The sequence below is a fragment of the Macaca fascicularis genome, chromosome 13 (genome assembly GCF_037993035.2).
Source record: "Macaca fascicularis isolate 582-1 chromosome 13, T2T-MFA8v1.1".
Classification (NCBI taxonomy): Eukaryota; Metazoa; Chordata; class Mammalia; order Primates; family Cercopithecidae; genus Macaca; species Macaca fascicularis.
The window spans coordinates 84,340,883-84,355,556 of record NC_088387.1 but is presented as its reverse complement, the minus strand read 5'-3'; the positions used below and the strand labels follow the sequence as shown (position 1 = coordinate 84,355,556).

General features: G+C 41.8%; 1 long non-coding RNA gene and 1 pseudogene across 2 annotated transcripts; one reads left to right on the top strand and one right to left on the bottom strand.

The window, feature by feature from the left end:
* The first annotated feature begins 467 nt into the window (after positions 1 to 467).
* LOC123568401 (serine-threonine kinase receptor-associated protein pseudogene) lies at positions 468 to 2,758 on the top strand (annotated as a pseudogene).
* Positions 2,759 to 7,337: 4,579 nt separating this feature from the next.
* LOC123568400 (uncharacterized) lies at positions 7,338 to 13,411 on the bottom strand. 2 transcript variants are annotated; one of them, XR_010580509.2, is made up of 3 exons: positions 13,342 to 13,411; positions 11,579 to 11,944; positions 7,338 to 11,016 (listed from the first exon to the last, which is right to left on the bottom strand). It is a non-coding gene; the product is annotated as an uncharacterized lncRNA (long non-coding RNA). The 2 variants fall into 2 exon arrangements; XR_012422466.1 differs by having other exon boundaries at positions 7,338 to 10,600.
* Positions 13,412 to 14,674: the final 1,263 nt, after the last annotated feature.

The following is a 14,674-nucleotide window of genomic DNA, read 5'->3' as shown; positions in this document are numbered from 1 at the left end:
CAATTTGAGACTTCAGTAATTTGACACTTTCTGATTTTCTTGGCCCCAGAATTTAGTCTCTTGGTTAATGGACAAACTATGTTTGGTTGGTTGGTTTGGTTTTTTGTGGTTTTGTTACTTTTCTGAGCCTCTATCTATCTGCCCTCTAATCACACAAGAGCTGTAATGTTTAATGTAGTTTCATACAGAAGTATCATAAAACTGATCAGAGAAGGTATAGTTATAAAAACTGAAACCTGAAACAGTGAGGAGGCCTGTGCCTGGGTTCATGGGGTCAGGCCAGAGAGATGGGAGTCCACCGGCTTCTTGGCCTCTGATGGCAATGTTGCTTTTTCTTCTAGGCCAGGCACCTGACTCAGGGACTTCACCTACAACTGCATGTCACACTTGGAATCAGTGCCTATTCAGACTCCAGGAAGTCTTAGATGAGGATGAGGGATTGACCTGTCTCCAGGAGAGGCCATACCACATACACCTCTGTTCGGGGCTTCTGGTGATTCAGGAGGCCAGAGATGTAGGGGTTTGTACCCACCTCAGAAATAACACAGGAGAAGGTCAGAGGTCAGGGAAAAGCGTGTACACAGAAGCAGCGGACCCAAATCCCACGTTAGTCAGGTGATTGATAGCTGACCCTGGGCAAAAGGGCGAAGCCAGCAAAATGCAACTTTTATTCTACAAACATTCATTGAGCAACTATTGTACACCAAGCGCTATACTAATCTGTGGAAAAATATTGGCGAACAGGAAACAAGAACTTACTGTTCAGTGGGAGATAGAGACTTAACTCAAATATCAGACTCTAAGCAAGTGGTCTCCCTGCCGTGAGGGCCCCCTTCTCCCTGTGATCAGACCTCTGAGCACATTTTTGTTCTTTAAGGACAGCGTCCTGTTTCTCCGAAATCCGTTTTTCTCTGGCATCCCTATTCCTTCAGTACTTTAAAATACTCAGTTTCTTCCTTTCCCTCCCTGGTCGACTGTTACTTGCCTGTCTCAGACTCCCTGACCCCTCCCTCACCCGTTCCTAACCTCGGTGCCACCGGATTGTCCTCCTTCTCCTGTTTTGCAGCCCAGCCCGCGTCAGGGCGGGGGCGTGGAGGAGCCCAAGGCGCTGCAGCAGAGGAGAGAAAAGACAACAATGACCCTCAGCTGGTCAGTCTGGTCACTGGGTTCGCCACCGCCATGGCAATGAGACAGACACCACTCACCTGCTCTGGCCACGAGTGGCCTGTGGTTGATTTGGCCTTCAGTGGCATCATGCCTTATGGGTATTTCTTAATCAGCGCTTGCAAAGATGGTAAACCTATGCTATGCCAGGGAGATACAGGAGACTGAATTGGAACATTTTGGGGTCATAAAGGTGCTGTTTGGGGTATAACACTGAATGTCACCAAAGCAGCTACAGCAGCTGCAGATTTCACAGCCAAAGTGTGGGATGCTGTCTCAGGAGATGAATTGATGACCCTAGCTCATAAATACATTGTCAAATACATAAATATCCTGTGTATTTCATGCAGGATAGTAATTATTTGTTAACTGAGGGACAGGATAAACTGTTACGCATCTATGACTTGAACAAACCCGAAGCAAGACCTAAGGAAATTAGTGGTCACACTTCTGGTATAAAAAAGGCTCCTATGGTGCAATGAGGATAAACAGATTCTTTCTGCTGATGATAAAACTGCTTGACTTTGGGATCATGCTACTCTGACAGAAGTGAAATCTCTAAATTTTAATATGTCTGTTAATGATATAAAAATATATTCCTGAAATTTTGGTTATAACTTATGGACAATCGATTGCTTTTCATAGTGCAGTAAGTTTGAAACCAATTAAATCCTTTGAAGCTCCTGCAACCATCAATTCTGCATCTCTTCATCCTGAGAAAGAATTTCTTGTTGCAGGTGGTGAAATTTTTAACTTTGTAAGTATGATTATAACCATGGAGAAGAATTTGAATCCTACAAGGGACACTTTGGTCCTACTCACTGTGTGAGATTTAGTCCTGATGGAGAACACTATGCCAGTGGTTCTGAAGATGGAACATTGAGACTAGGGCAAACTGTGGTAGGAAAAACTTATGGCCTTTGGAATGTGTGCTTCCTGAAGAAGAGAGTGGTGAGCTGGCAAAGCCAAAGATTGGTTTTCCAGAGACAACAGAAGAGGAGCGAGAAGAAACGGCTTCAGAGAATTCTGATTACATCTATTCTTCAACTCCTAATGTGAAGGCCTGAGGGTCAATCATATGACGCAGTTAGTATCCAACTTATGGACTAAAACGAGCAAGCAGAGAAAAGCATCAGCCTTCCAGAGTTACTCTCTGCTTAAGGCAGAAAGATCAGTAAATAATGGGGAAAATAAATTAGCTCCAGTGCTGGAACAATTAACTTGGTGTTACCTTTAAGTCAAAACTCAAGAGTATCAGATGAAGAGAGGTGGAGTTATCCTCTTGTAGTACAGTGGCCTGTTATCTTTTTAATGACTATATACAAGCCAACATCCAATTTCTCTTATTACAATTAGGGTTCTTGTAGCTGTTTATGTTATTATGGAGAAGAAAATATTGGCTTATTTTTCTGACTGTTTTCCTTAAAGCAGAATGCTTTTTTTCAATTTTATTTTTTGCTTTAGTTGTAAAGAAGAGGGAATACATGATAAAGTAACTGGTTTGATTTCTCTTTCATTGTACACTGCTTCTGAACATCTAATTGTTTTTAGTTGTCTAAATAAAATGCCTCTAAAACAAACAAACAAACAAAAATCTCCATTTACTGGGGAAAAGAAATCTATTGATTGATCACTCACCAATCCCATGTTACTTTTTTTCAAAGACATTTGCTTTTTAAGAAGGTCACCAAGAGAACAGCCCCTTATCCCAAAGAGTCATACCTCTCGGGTAGCAGAATTTCTGTCACAGGGAGAAAATGGAAAAAATATATACATTTAAAAAATAGTGACAGTATTTTAATATCTCTTTCTATGGATGTAATCTCACTTAATTTCATAACAATCACCTGAAGTAGCTAATGATATCACATAGATAAGGATATAAAATTCAGAAAATTCTGGTGTTTTACACAAGATCACACAGCCAAAAATAACAAAGTGAGACATGGACCAGATTCTCTGTTTCCCAAGCAGGGGTCTTTCCACTGTACCACACATGCTTCCCTTGGCCACCCCTTCGTTCACGTCTTCAGGTTATCAGCTGGCTTGAATTAGGGTGGACGTGGACTCCAATGGAATAGCAATTTTTTATGGGACTTTCCTTAATTCAAACAGATACCTTGGGAATTACTTTTAGTTTTCCTAGGTGATCTGCCAAAAGTATTTCTCCTTCTATTTCCCTCTGAACCTAGCTAACTTAAGCTCCCATCTAAAATTTTGAGGTGTCAGAGAGGAAGGGGATAGAGGCTTATGGAAACAGGTCGATGCCCCCAGAGTCCTTGGGCATTGTTTATGGATTGGCCTGTCCTCTCACCTTCCACCAACAGAAGAATCAGCCTCTGTTGTTAAGAACCTCCCTACCACCCCTCTGGTGGCCTTGGCCCAGCCCTGGCCATAAAAAGGGATTTCATATCATTAGCGACTTCCCCTTCACAGTTCATTAGCATGAAATGTCTTGGCAGCTGAAATGACAAAGGGGACTCCCTCCTCACCAGTGATTTCATGGGGAGAGACAGAAAATACTGCATCCTAAAAGCAGCCATCAGGCAGCTGTATCTGCTGCTTTTGTTTGTGGCTGTGACTCAATAGCAAGTTGAGATGCTGGAAAATACTTGTAGCACTCATCATCTGGCAACCAGATGGCAAGCTGGATTTAACTCTACATGGTAGATCTAGTGGATAAACTAGTTAAGTCTGGAAACCTAACTTTGTTCACATTACTAGAAGGCTCTGCTACCAAGGCTAAGCTGGACATGTGGGGTAAGCTGAGACACTCTAGATGGTCCCAAGGAGTTGTGATGTGTGTACACATGTATAGACACACATATAAATATATACACACATATATACATGTACACACACAGTCATCCCCAGTATACGAGGGGTATTGGTTCCAGACACCAGTGTATACCAAAATCCCCACATGCTCAAGTCCCACAGTAGGCCCTCCAGAACTGTGTATATGAAAAGTCGGCCGTCCCTATACCCAGGTTTTGCATCCCTCAATCTGCATTTGCTTGAAAAAAATCCACCTATAAGTGGACCTGCATAGCTCAAACCCATGTGTGTAGTTCAACAGTTAGCTGTATACTTATATACATATAAAAATGTATAAATGCATTTACTTTTACCCAATATTTGTTGTCTCCCTCTCAAAGAAAATGGAAGATATAGTTGTATTAGGCCCCTGAGCAAGTTGCAGTTGAGGTCAGACCATCACGTTCAAATATCTTTTCTAGAATAACTGAATATGGTTTCATGAGTTACAGCCAGAAAAAATAGAAGTTGAGAACAATAGTCCCCAAGGCTATTTCAAATGTGCACTTCTTTAAAGAACAAAAAGAATGAGTGACACTATTAACCGAGTCTCGCCATTGATACCAAAGATGACACTCATAGCTCATGCTGTACGTTTGAAAATACCAGCATTGACCCACACTAAACTTGCAGATTTTCTTTCTGCCTTGGTCCTCTTGGTTTAACTATCATAAATATGCAGCGTTCCCTCCAGCCTCACCTCTGCTTACTTACCAAGTAGAAATTGAAGGATAGAGGTGAAGGTGGTTTAGTATAGAATTTATTTCTGCCATTTGCCCAGGACAGTGCATCAAATACTCCCTAGGATGGACCACAATGAGCCATGATTCTGGTATTCACACTGTTGTATAATTTTCTCTCCTTGGTTATGTGCTGAAGTTGACTTGCTTCTAATAAATGTGAAAAAATGATGAGATGTCACTTCAAGATTAGATCACAAAAAGATTGTGACTTCCATCTTCGGTGCACATTTGGGTGCATATGGGTGCACATTTTCTTGCTCACTCTCTTTTGTTCTGTCTCTTACTCTCGCTTTCTCACTCCTGCTTTCTTTGTTCTCTCTTTCTGCGGGAAGTCAGCTACCATGTTGTGATTTAGCCCAGTGAAGAAGGACCTGTCAATAATTGCATAAGTGAAATTGGAAACAGATTCCCTCCCTTTTTCTCACTCTCTCTGGCCTTCAGATGAGACCACAGCCCTGGCCAATAGTTTGCCTGCAACCTCAGTAGAGACCTTGACCCAGGAGCACCCAATTAAACTGTGCCTAGCATTTTGATCCTTAGAAATAATGAGATAAATGTTTGTTGCCTGATGCCACCAAGTTTGAGAATCCTTTGTTAAGCAACAATAAATAACCAGTGCAAGCATCAGTGGAAGATAAAGTGATTTCCCCAGTAACCATTGAAGGAATGAGCCAAGTAGTTACAGGACTCAGTGGCCAGTATACTCACTTTATAAATGAATCTGGGTTTTGAAGAGGTGTTTTTCTAACCTGAAGTAGTGGAATCACCACATGTAACTCCGTGCATGTAGGGACCTCATCAAACACATCTCTATCACTGGTTGGAATGGTTTAAAGATGGTCCTGCCCAGGGTACTATTTAAAATTCAGAGGGCAGGGCTCCACCGTAACTTGCTAAAATAGAATCTCTTGGCATAGGACCTGGATCTGCATTTTGAGAAAATCACCCTGGTAATGTTGCTGTTTAGTTCAATTTGGAAACTACTAGAAAAAAAATAACCTCTCCAAGTCATCTTGTATATTGAATTTTATTATTCTTTCTGTGTTAAAGGGGGTTACAAATATAGTGCAGGTAACACACTTTGGATACTGAGTCCTAGCAGTGGGCTTAGCATACTTGGGTGTTGTAAATGTGGGTGTGGTTTCAGCAACTTGCAAAACTGTGGAAATTGAGCAACACCCCAAAACTTACTTGAATTCCTGAATCTAATCAAAGTAGTAATGGATTTTAGCATAATTCCATGAATGGCTTGTTTTCTAATAAAACGAACAACAATGTATTACTCAAACTGAATATTTTCTGAGACATCATGGTATGGGGAAGGAGACATTGGGATTAGTGTCAGAAGAACTGTGTTTAGGTGCTGGCTCCGCTGCTTGGCAGGTATTTGACCTTGAACAAGTAACTAAGTTCTATTTCTTCCAGTCTAGTTTGAATGGATTTACACATATGTTTTTATATTACCATGATCATACTATTATGTAAGTTTTTATCCTGCTTTTTTCACTTAACAGTACATTCTGAATGTTTTCTCATGTCATTAAAAGTTTTCAAAAATATAATTTTAGGGGCTCCATAATATTCCATTGTGTAGGAGTATCATAACCACTTCCTGTGGTTAAATATTTGTTATATCCAAGTTCTTACCATTATAAAAAACATTGTGAGAAACATATTTGCATACAAAATTTGTCTACATTCCTTAGAAGGAAATCTCAGAAATAAAATTACTGCATCTAAATGTATGAATAATTTTCCTGAGACACATTGCAAATTGCTCTTCAGAGAGGCTTAACCAACATGTACTTTTATCAGCAGAAACAGAATTTTCATTTCAATGTCAGCATAACCTTGCCAGCATAAAGCATTATTTTTTAAACGTTGCTAATTTTATGATTTATATATCCTTGCTAGTTTGATGGTCAAAATATGTCTTCTTGTTTTAATGTGTACTTTTTATCATGCTACTCACATTAAGTACTTTTCCGACATTTAGTACTGAGACTCCTCATTGGTAAAATGAGAAAAACAACCCTACTCATAGGGATATTGGAAAAATTTATGAAATGGTTATTTTGAATACCTCTTATGAATGCAATTATATGGTATATTCAAAGATAAAACTCTTATGATCTCAATTTAGTTGATAGCTATTTATATAAAGACAAATCAATCTCTCATGGGACATGGAGTTGAGGGCATGTCATGTAATTAGAGTTCAGTAGCATTAAGAGCTGTAATGAAGGGAACTCAAATAAGTGACAAATGGACCCAGCAGCCTGCATGGTTATCTCCACATTGTTACTCTCAGTAATGGTAGGTGTTGGGGGTGGGATGACTTGGTCAATTTTATGTTACTCTGGGGCTCCAGTTACTTAACAGCAACTTTCCATAGCCACTTCCTTCCTCTTTACCAGCCAGGTCCCTGAGTCATTGCTCAACAGTAGGTCCCAGCAGCAGTTAGCTCTCTTGAAGCAAGAACCAAGATATTGCCCCTTTCTGAATACCCTAGGAACTTGTCTGCCTCATGTAGAAACTGCTTGATTTCAACAGAATGAGAGCATGCACCAAGAGAAAGCTAGAATTCCCAGAATTCTTCTTCCTTTCCTTTCCTTTCCTTTCCTTTCCTTTCCTTTCCTTTCCTTTCCTTTCCTTTTCTCTTTTCTTTTCTTTTCTTTTCTTTTTTGACAAGGTCTTGCTGTTGCCTGGGCTGGAGTGCAGTGGTGAGATCCTGCCTCACTGCAACCTCTGCCTCCCAGGCTCAAGCTATTCTCATGCCTCAGCCTCCCGAGTAGCTGGAACTAGAGGCACATGCCACCATTCCTGACTAATTTTTGTATTTTGGGGGAAAGACAGAGTTTCTCCAGGTTACCCAGGCTGGTCTCGAACTCCTGGGCTCAAGTGATCTGTCTGCCTCGGCCTCCCAAAATGCTGAGATTACAGCCATAAGCCTCCATGGCTGGCCCAAAATTTCTATATTAACTGAATGACTTATATATTATTGCTCATTTAACTTAATTCTCTCACTTATTTGAAAAGAAAAATTAAGAAATAAAAACAAAATTATGATAAAGGCCTGAAAACACAGGGAGAATTTTTCAACAAATTCAATGTAAAACATTCAAGATGTTAAATAATATATGGTTTTCAAAAGAAAAATATGGTAGATTTAAATATAATCAATGTTCAGTCTGACTATAATTTGCTATTAGAGACCTGGAATTAAGCCTTCCTTTTTTCCAGGAACTCTGTCCTCTGTGCCTGGAGGCTGCGATGAAGTGGAAGTTGCAAGGGGAGACTCTGTTCTTTCTTATTTATAATTAAAAAATAAAAAGGGGGATTTGGGAACCACTTGTACTAGTGCCTATAAACCCACAGTAAGGAATTTTGCCCTAGTAGCTTTAAACAGACTATCCTTTTTTCTTCAAATTTATGGAGCAACTTTAAAGGCATTTTGTGTACATAATTATGCAGTCTGTGTTTTAATTCATTGGGAGTTCTGGCTGAGTATGGACTGCAAAGTTAGACATTTTGGGTTCAATTTTCTTTGATATATCTGTCCCAGATATTACTTTATTTTATTCAGACAACCTCATGATGTGTCTATAAACTTGCTTTTTTATCATCATCATTCTGAAATCTCATGCAATAAATAGTGGTTGTGAGGCGGGGGGGAAAGAAAGTAGCCTCTTAACCTTTTTCAATAAGAGAGATGTCATTTTGTCCAGAAGGGCAGCTCATCCATGACTGCCTCCTTTCTGATGACCCGAATTATACAATGAGGCAACTGCAGCCCCCTAGAAGTGACAGTGTCCACAATGCTCAGGAAGCATTTGCCAGAGAAGCCCGCATCCATCATCCCACCTACAACTTGGGTTTATAAAATTGGAGCTCTGGTCAGGTGACCCTGGGTTTACCACAGTACAATGTTCCCCCAGCTCATGGTTGGTTTGGAATGACCGTGACCACTGAAAACTGAGGGTACCCCAGATGAATCACAGTGGAGAAAAAGGCACCAAGGGATTCACCAGTTTGGAAATGGCCATTTCTAATCTTAATGTTCCATATATGGCAACACCAAATCCTTTGGAATGGGATGAACTCAGAAAAGGCCTGTGCGTTCCACCTAAGCATTCTTCCTGCTGCAAGCTCTCTGGCCAGTGGTAGGGCACGCAGCATTGCTCTCTCCCACTTTATTATTTTAAATGCTATTCATATTAAGGAATAATAATAACTAATGTTTATGGGAGCTTGTTAAATGCTAGACACTGAGGCACGTTGAGGATTAAATGAGATGATGTCCAATGCCTCATTGAGGTAAGTGTTGTCACAATCTCACTTGTGAGGCTAGTAGACTGGATCTCAGAGGTCAGATAGCTTTCCCAGGCACTGGTCTAGGAGTGGGCTCAGCTGGAATTCAGACACAGGCAGGAGACCCCAGAGTCCCTGCTCCTCCCCACTGTGACTGCTGTAAGTGGTACAGACCCGTATTCTGGGCACAGGCATTAAATGGTCACAAGACTATGCTCAGTCTGTCTCACTTTTTATCAGGGAGTGAAGGAAAAGGTATCCAATCTATATAGGGAGATGCCCTGCAGATAGCAAGGCCAGCACTTCATGTCCAATCTTTCAGAGCTTTGTCAGACAGTTGATTTTCCCTTTCTAATGCTGTGACTGGGATGAGAAGGCAAAACAAAAATAATTAAAAATATAGTTATTTCTTTCCCTACTTGGCCCAAAGAAAGGTTCCATGGGAAGTTGAAAAACAGATGGTCCAGGGCAAAAATCAACAAGTTTGGCATCCAGGATTAAAAACCAGATGGTGCTAAACAATCTTTAGAAGCCTCTAGAGGGGTTCAAAGAAATTGCCCAAAACTCCACGTATCTTTCCATGAAGGCAAGTAGACTTAGTCATACATGATCTCATGCTCTGTGGCCAGGTTCTCGTCCACCCAAAATTGTTCCCTGGGATGGGATCAAGCTAAGCACTTTGGGAAAGGAATGGGACCTTTTAGGCCACCAAGAGCAGAGAATCCTAACATCTTATGGCTTTAATCAATGCAGTTGTTTCACTGAGTTGACCAATCAGATTAGGCACCTGCCTCTAATCTTCTCAGGGAGGTCAAGGCTCATAGAGAGCCCAGCATCTGAGGAAAATAAATGTTGTTTTTAGTAGGTATGCTGTTAAAGTCCCAGCACATAAACCTCCAGAAGTCACACTTCTCCAACACCAGTCAGATGTAGAGGCATCTGAATAATGGCTCTTGTAGGGAACCCTGTTCCTGCTTCCTGTTCTTCAGCTGCTTGGAAAACATTGCTGGAACACTGGGATCCAGTGAGGGAGATTCTTCCTGAAGTGTCCCGTGTCCCAGACTGTGACTTTTCTAACCAGCATGGACACAGTTGAAATCTAAGCTCCGCTGCATCTGCTCTTGCCATGATAGAAACACTGGCATAGCACGTGCTAGGTAGCAGGCCCTGGTCTAAACTAGTCACCTATGCCAAAGTATTTTATCATCACAGTGAGCCTGGGGGGAGGGTGTTCCTTTGAGGGGACTGATTCGTGGAAGTTAAGTAAGCTGGCCAAGGTCACTCAGGTGGTAAAGGGTGTATTAGTTTCCTGTGGCAGCCATAACAGAGTACCACAAACTGGGTGGCTTAAAACAACAGAAGGTTCTCATAGTCCCATAGCCCAGATGTCCAACACCAAGGCATCAGCAGGGCTGTGCTCCGTCCGAAAGCCCCAGGGAAGTGTCCTTCCTTGCCTCTTCCAGATTCTGCTGGCACCAGGTATTCTTTGGCCTGTGGCAGCCTCACTCCAGTCTCTGCTTCCATCTTTACTTAATCTCTTCTGGGTCTGCATCTTCTTCTGTCTCCTATAAGGAGATACTTGTCATTGGATATAGGACCCACCCTGATAATTCAGGATGTTCTCATCTCTGAGAGCCTCAATGTAATTACATCTGCAAAGACCCTTTAAGGGTCTTCGGTCACATTCACAGGTACCAGGGATTAGGAGATACACATATCTTTTGGGGACCACCATTCAGTTCACTACAGCTGAGCAGCTGGGATTTGACTCAAGCAGTCCAACTCCAGCATGTGGCCTCCGACCATCACGCCACGCTCTCTGATGTGGTTACTTTTCACAGGTGTCAGCAAAATGCCTGCTCAGTGATCTGAAATTTTTTCACAAATCATCACATAGCTGAAATGCTCATTTTTCTGTGCTGCTACTCTGTCCATGTTCCAGAAGGGCAGCACATTAAGTCCGCACCACATCACGCATACCCTGACAGATGGAGAGAACATCGGCAAATCAGGTTGCTTTGTAAAGAAAACAGAATCCAACTTTGCAAATGTTAAAAGCTTGCATATTTTCAAAATTTCCAGCAAAAGTAGAAAACCTCATTACCTCACTTCACAGTTGACAAAACCACCATTGACAAAGAATTATCCTACATGCAATGAAAACCTGATTTAAGGCAGTGATTGTCCAAAACATGGGTGTTAGGTCACTACCTGGACATCAGCAGAGTTGAGGGTTCTACCCTAGTTCTTTTTTGATGAGGGAAAACACTATTTTTAAATGAAGCCTGCCGCTTCAGTGTAGAAAACATAAAGCTGTGGACAATCACCATTGTCATTTAAAGGGTGAGCTGTATTTCTTCTGAAGTAAAGTGATGAGTCCAGGCAGCACACTCACTCTATCAGATACGATTTGAAACAGCTGAAAAACCTCTGACAATAAGATTTTAGGACAGAAATGCTGCCAGGGCTCAAAGTACAGTTCAGAAGAATAAAAAGAAAGTAAACAATGCCAAAGGCCAGACAGACAAAAGGAAAATTCTTACTTTGTTTGTTCTCATGAAATACCACAGAAAAATAATCTGTTAGGCAGCTCTTCTGGAGTCCAAGTTCTTGTGCTGTGCTCATCTCTTCTTTCTGTTAAAGCTCGGTGCTTTGCAAGCTGTTGTTAAATTGCTTACAGGGATGGATGGGGGCCAAGATGGTTTTCAGTCTAAAGACTGTCACTGGAGAGTCTCAAGGCAGATTCTGAAGGCCTTGAACCACCTGAGCCTGGCCAGATGGATTCTTCCTTTCATTGTTGTGACCATTACTTTGGTGTCAGACCCCTGTGGGAGAGCTGAGTCCATGACCAGAATCCTCATGCCTTTCACAACTTCAATTAGCCAAGAGCATGGCACGGAGCAGAGGTGCTGGCGAGAGAAAACAACACGTAGGTGAAAAGCCTCTAGATTAGGCATTTCAAACAAGAGGCACTCATTTTGCCCAACACCCAGAGTTGTCCAATAAACAAGCCAGAAACTCAACCAGGTGATGACGGAACAAGGAATGGATGAGTGACAAACTGGGCTGTTGATTCTGTTGTAACTGAGGCTTGACTGTACTAACAAGCATGCAGTGATTAAACAGACCAGCACCAGAATTTTACCAGCTACCTTGAAGCCTGCTGACTGGCACTGTCCCTGGAGCCCCTGTTATAATGAGGTCCTTCTGATAAATTACTCCCTTGGATAGAGTCCAAGAGAGACACGTGCCCTGTGGAATTCCGCACTGTAACCAGCCATGCTTCAGAGAGATTCCAGAATAATGATGGTATTGCTTATTTAGGCGGAAGGTTATCTGCTCCTCCTCCTCCAGATCCCTGCCAGTCAAGGGAAGGGCATCTCATTGGTGTCAGATGACAAGGGTCTTGTTCCCTTTACTGGAATAAGCTTTTCATGTCATACAGACTCTGGAAGTCCTGAAAAGCCATCTCTCTTGGCCTTTACTTAAAGAAAGAAAGTATCATAACCTGCCACAGCAGTGGGAACAGCTGGAGCCGGGGGTTACTATTCGCCCTTGTTACTATTCGTGGAGGCTCTTAGGGAAATGTCCAAAAAGCTCTTTATGGCTCTTGCAATTAATTCTGAAATTCTGGTTGTCACTTGTGGGTAGAAACATATGTTTTACAAATGGGTTGATGATTATTATTTCAAGGAAAAACTAAAACATTATAATGAGAGTTATAACATAATGGTGGGATAGTATAAATAGGGAGAGAATTTGTAGTGTTTTCTTGTTCGTTTTGTTACTTGAATAGACAGCTAGGGGGAAATGGCATTCTATGGGGGAACTGATGGGATTTATTTAAATAAATAAATAAATTTGTGTATTTATTTATTTATTTACACACCTCTTTTTTCCCATCTAAGTTATAAACTAATTCAGAGATGGACAAAGAATAAGGTAAAGGAAGGTCAAAATATTGCCTTGGGCAGGGCACAGTGGCTCACACCTGTAATCACAGCACTTTGGAAGGCCAAGGCAGGAGGATCATTTGAGTGCAAGAGTTCAAAATGGCAACATAAGAAGACTCTCTCTCTCCAAAAAAGAAAAAGAAAAAGAAAAGAAAAGAAAAGGAGGTGAGGTGGCACATACCTATAGTCCCAGCTACATGAGAGGCTAGGGTGGGAGGATCACCTAAGCCCAGGAGGTCAAGCCTGTAGTGAACTGTGATCACACAACTACACCACAGCCTGGGTGACAGAGTAAGACCCTTCCTCTAAATAAATAAATAAATAAATAAATAAATAAATAAATAAATGAATACCTCAGTTCGTGAGAACAGCAAAGATGTGTGGCATGACTAGCTCCATTCCCTGGAATTAGGAAATATCACCACACTTCTGGTCAATCTTACAAAACTTAAGCCTTCCCACTGAGGGAGGGGCCCATTGACATGACAAAGTAGAGCAGAATGTGGCTGTTTTCCAGGGGAAGCTGGCTTCTAATGAAAAGGGAGGGAGGGAGGGAGGGCCTGGGCTTCCTGTGCAGATTCATTTCCCTTGGTCACCAGCAGGTCACTCACCCCACCTCCATGGGCATTAGCCATGAGGCAAGAAGTAAGTGGAGTTTAGAAAAAATCCTTGTTTCTGGAAACCAGAGAGGAGGGAGACAGGGTTCACTCAATGAGTAGGAACTTCAATGGTTAAATGTATCTTCCTGCAACAAACATCCATGTAACTATTTGAGGCCAGAACGAATTCTTCATGGTGTTTCTTTAGGTGATTCCTCCAAGGGAGGCCTGTGGTATGCAGGGGATTTTCACCAAGACCAGCATTCTCATGAGTCTAGAGGCTTATCCGCCCTTAGAGGATTGGAAGATTTGCATCCGATTCCACAAGCTGCTAGTCCAATCCTCTAAGGCTCAAATCTGCTAGGGATCCATACCATGAAGGCAGTCCTTCACCTGAGTTTGCTTTGGAGTCTGACATTTTTCATTATGGACATCAGTGATTCACACCTTGATTGTACTCCCAGGCCCCTCCTCAAACCAAGAAAACTGAGGACTGTGTGGACAAGCCTGGACATGGATGGCTTCACAAAGCTCTCCAGATGAGTCTAACGTGCAACCCGGCTTGAGAAGCATGGAGTGACAGTTACAGAAGCCTAGGTTGGCAGCTGTCTCAGGCAGGCAATGTAGAATGGCAGTTAAAACTGTTAGCTCTGGAGAAGAATCCTGATCCCACTCCTTACTGCGTGTTGGTTAAGTTACTTAACATTCTTAGTCTCCCCAGGGTGACCAAGTCCATCCATAAAAGGAAATCCACTCCAGTAAGTGAGTTGAAGCCTTGGTCTTCAGCATTTATGATGGTCAACCCGAGAAGGTTCCTTTTGTTTGATCTCACCCTTCGTGTCTGTTGCAAATGGCAATGAGCCAGAATTCTGCCATGCAGATGCTTGGGTTATGCCCATGCCAGAGAGTCCAGTGTGACTCAGGCTCAATCAAAACAGAAAGTACCATCCTAAAGTCAGGGGCTGGATTTCCCCTGCCAAAATATTCAACTCTCATGGTATAATTTTTTTTTTTTGCTTATTCAATTCATATTTTGAATTCATATTATGAATTAGTTGAGTTTTTAGATATGCTTAGTTGTTGGTCC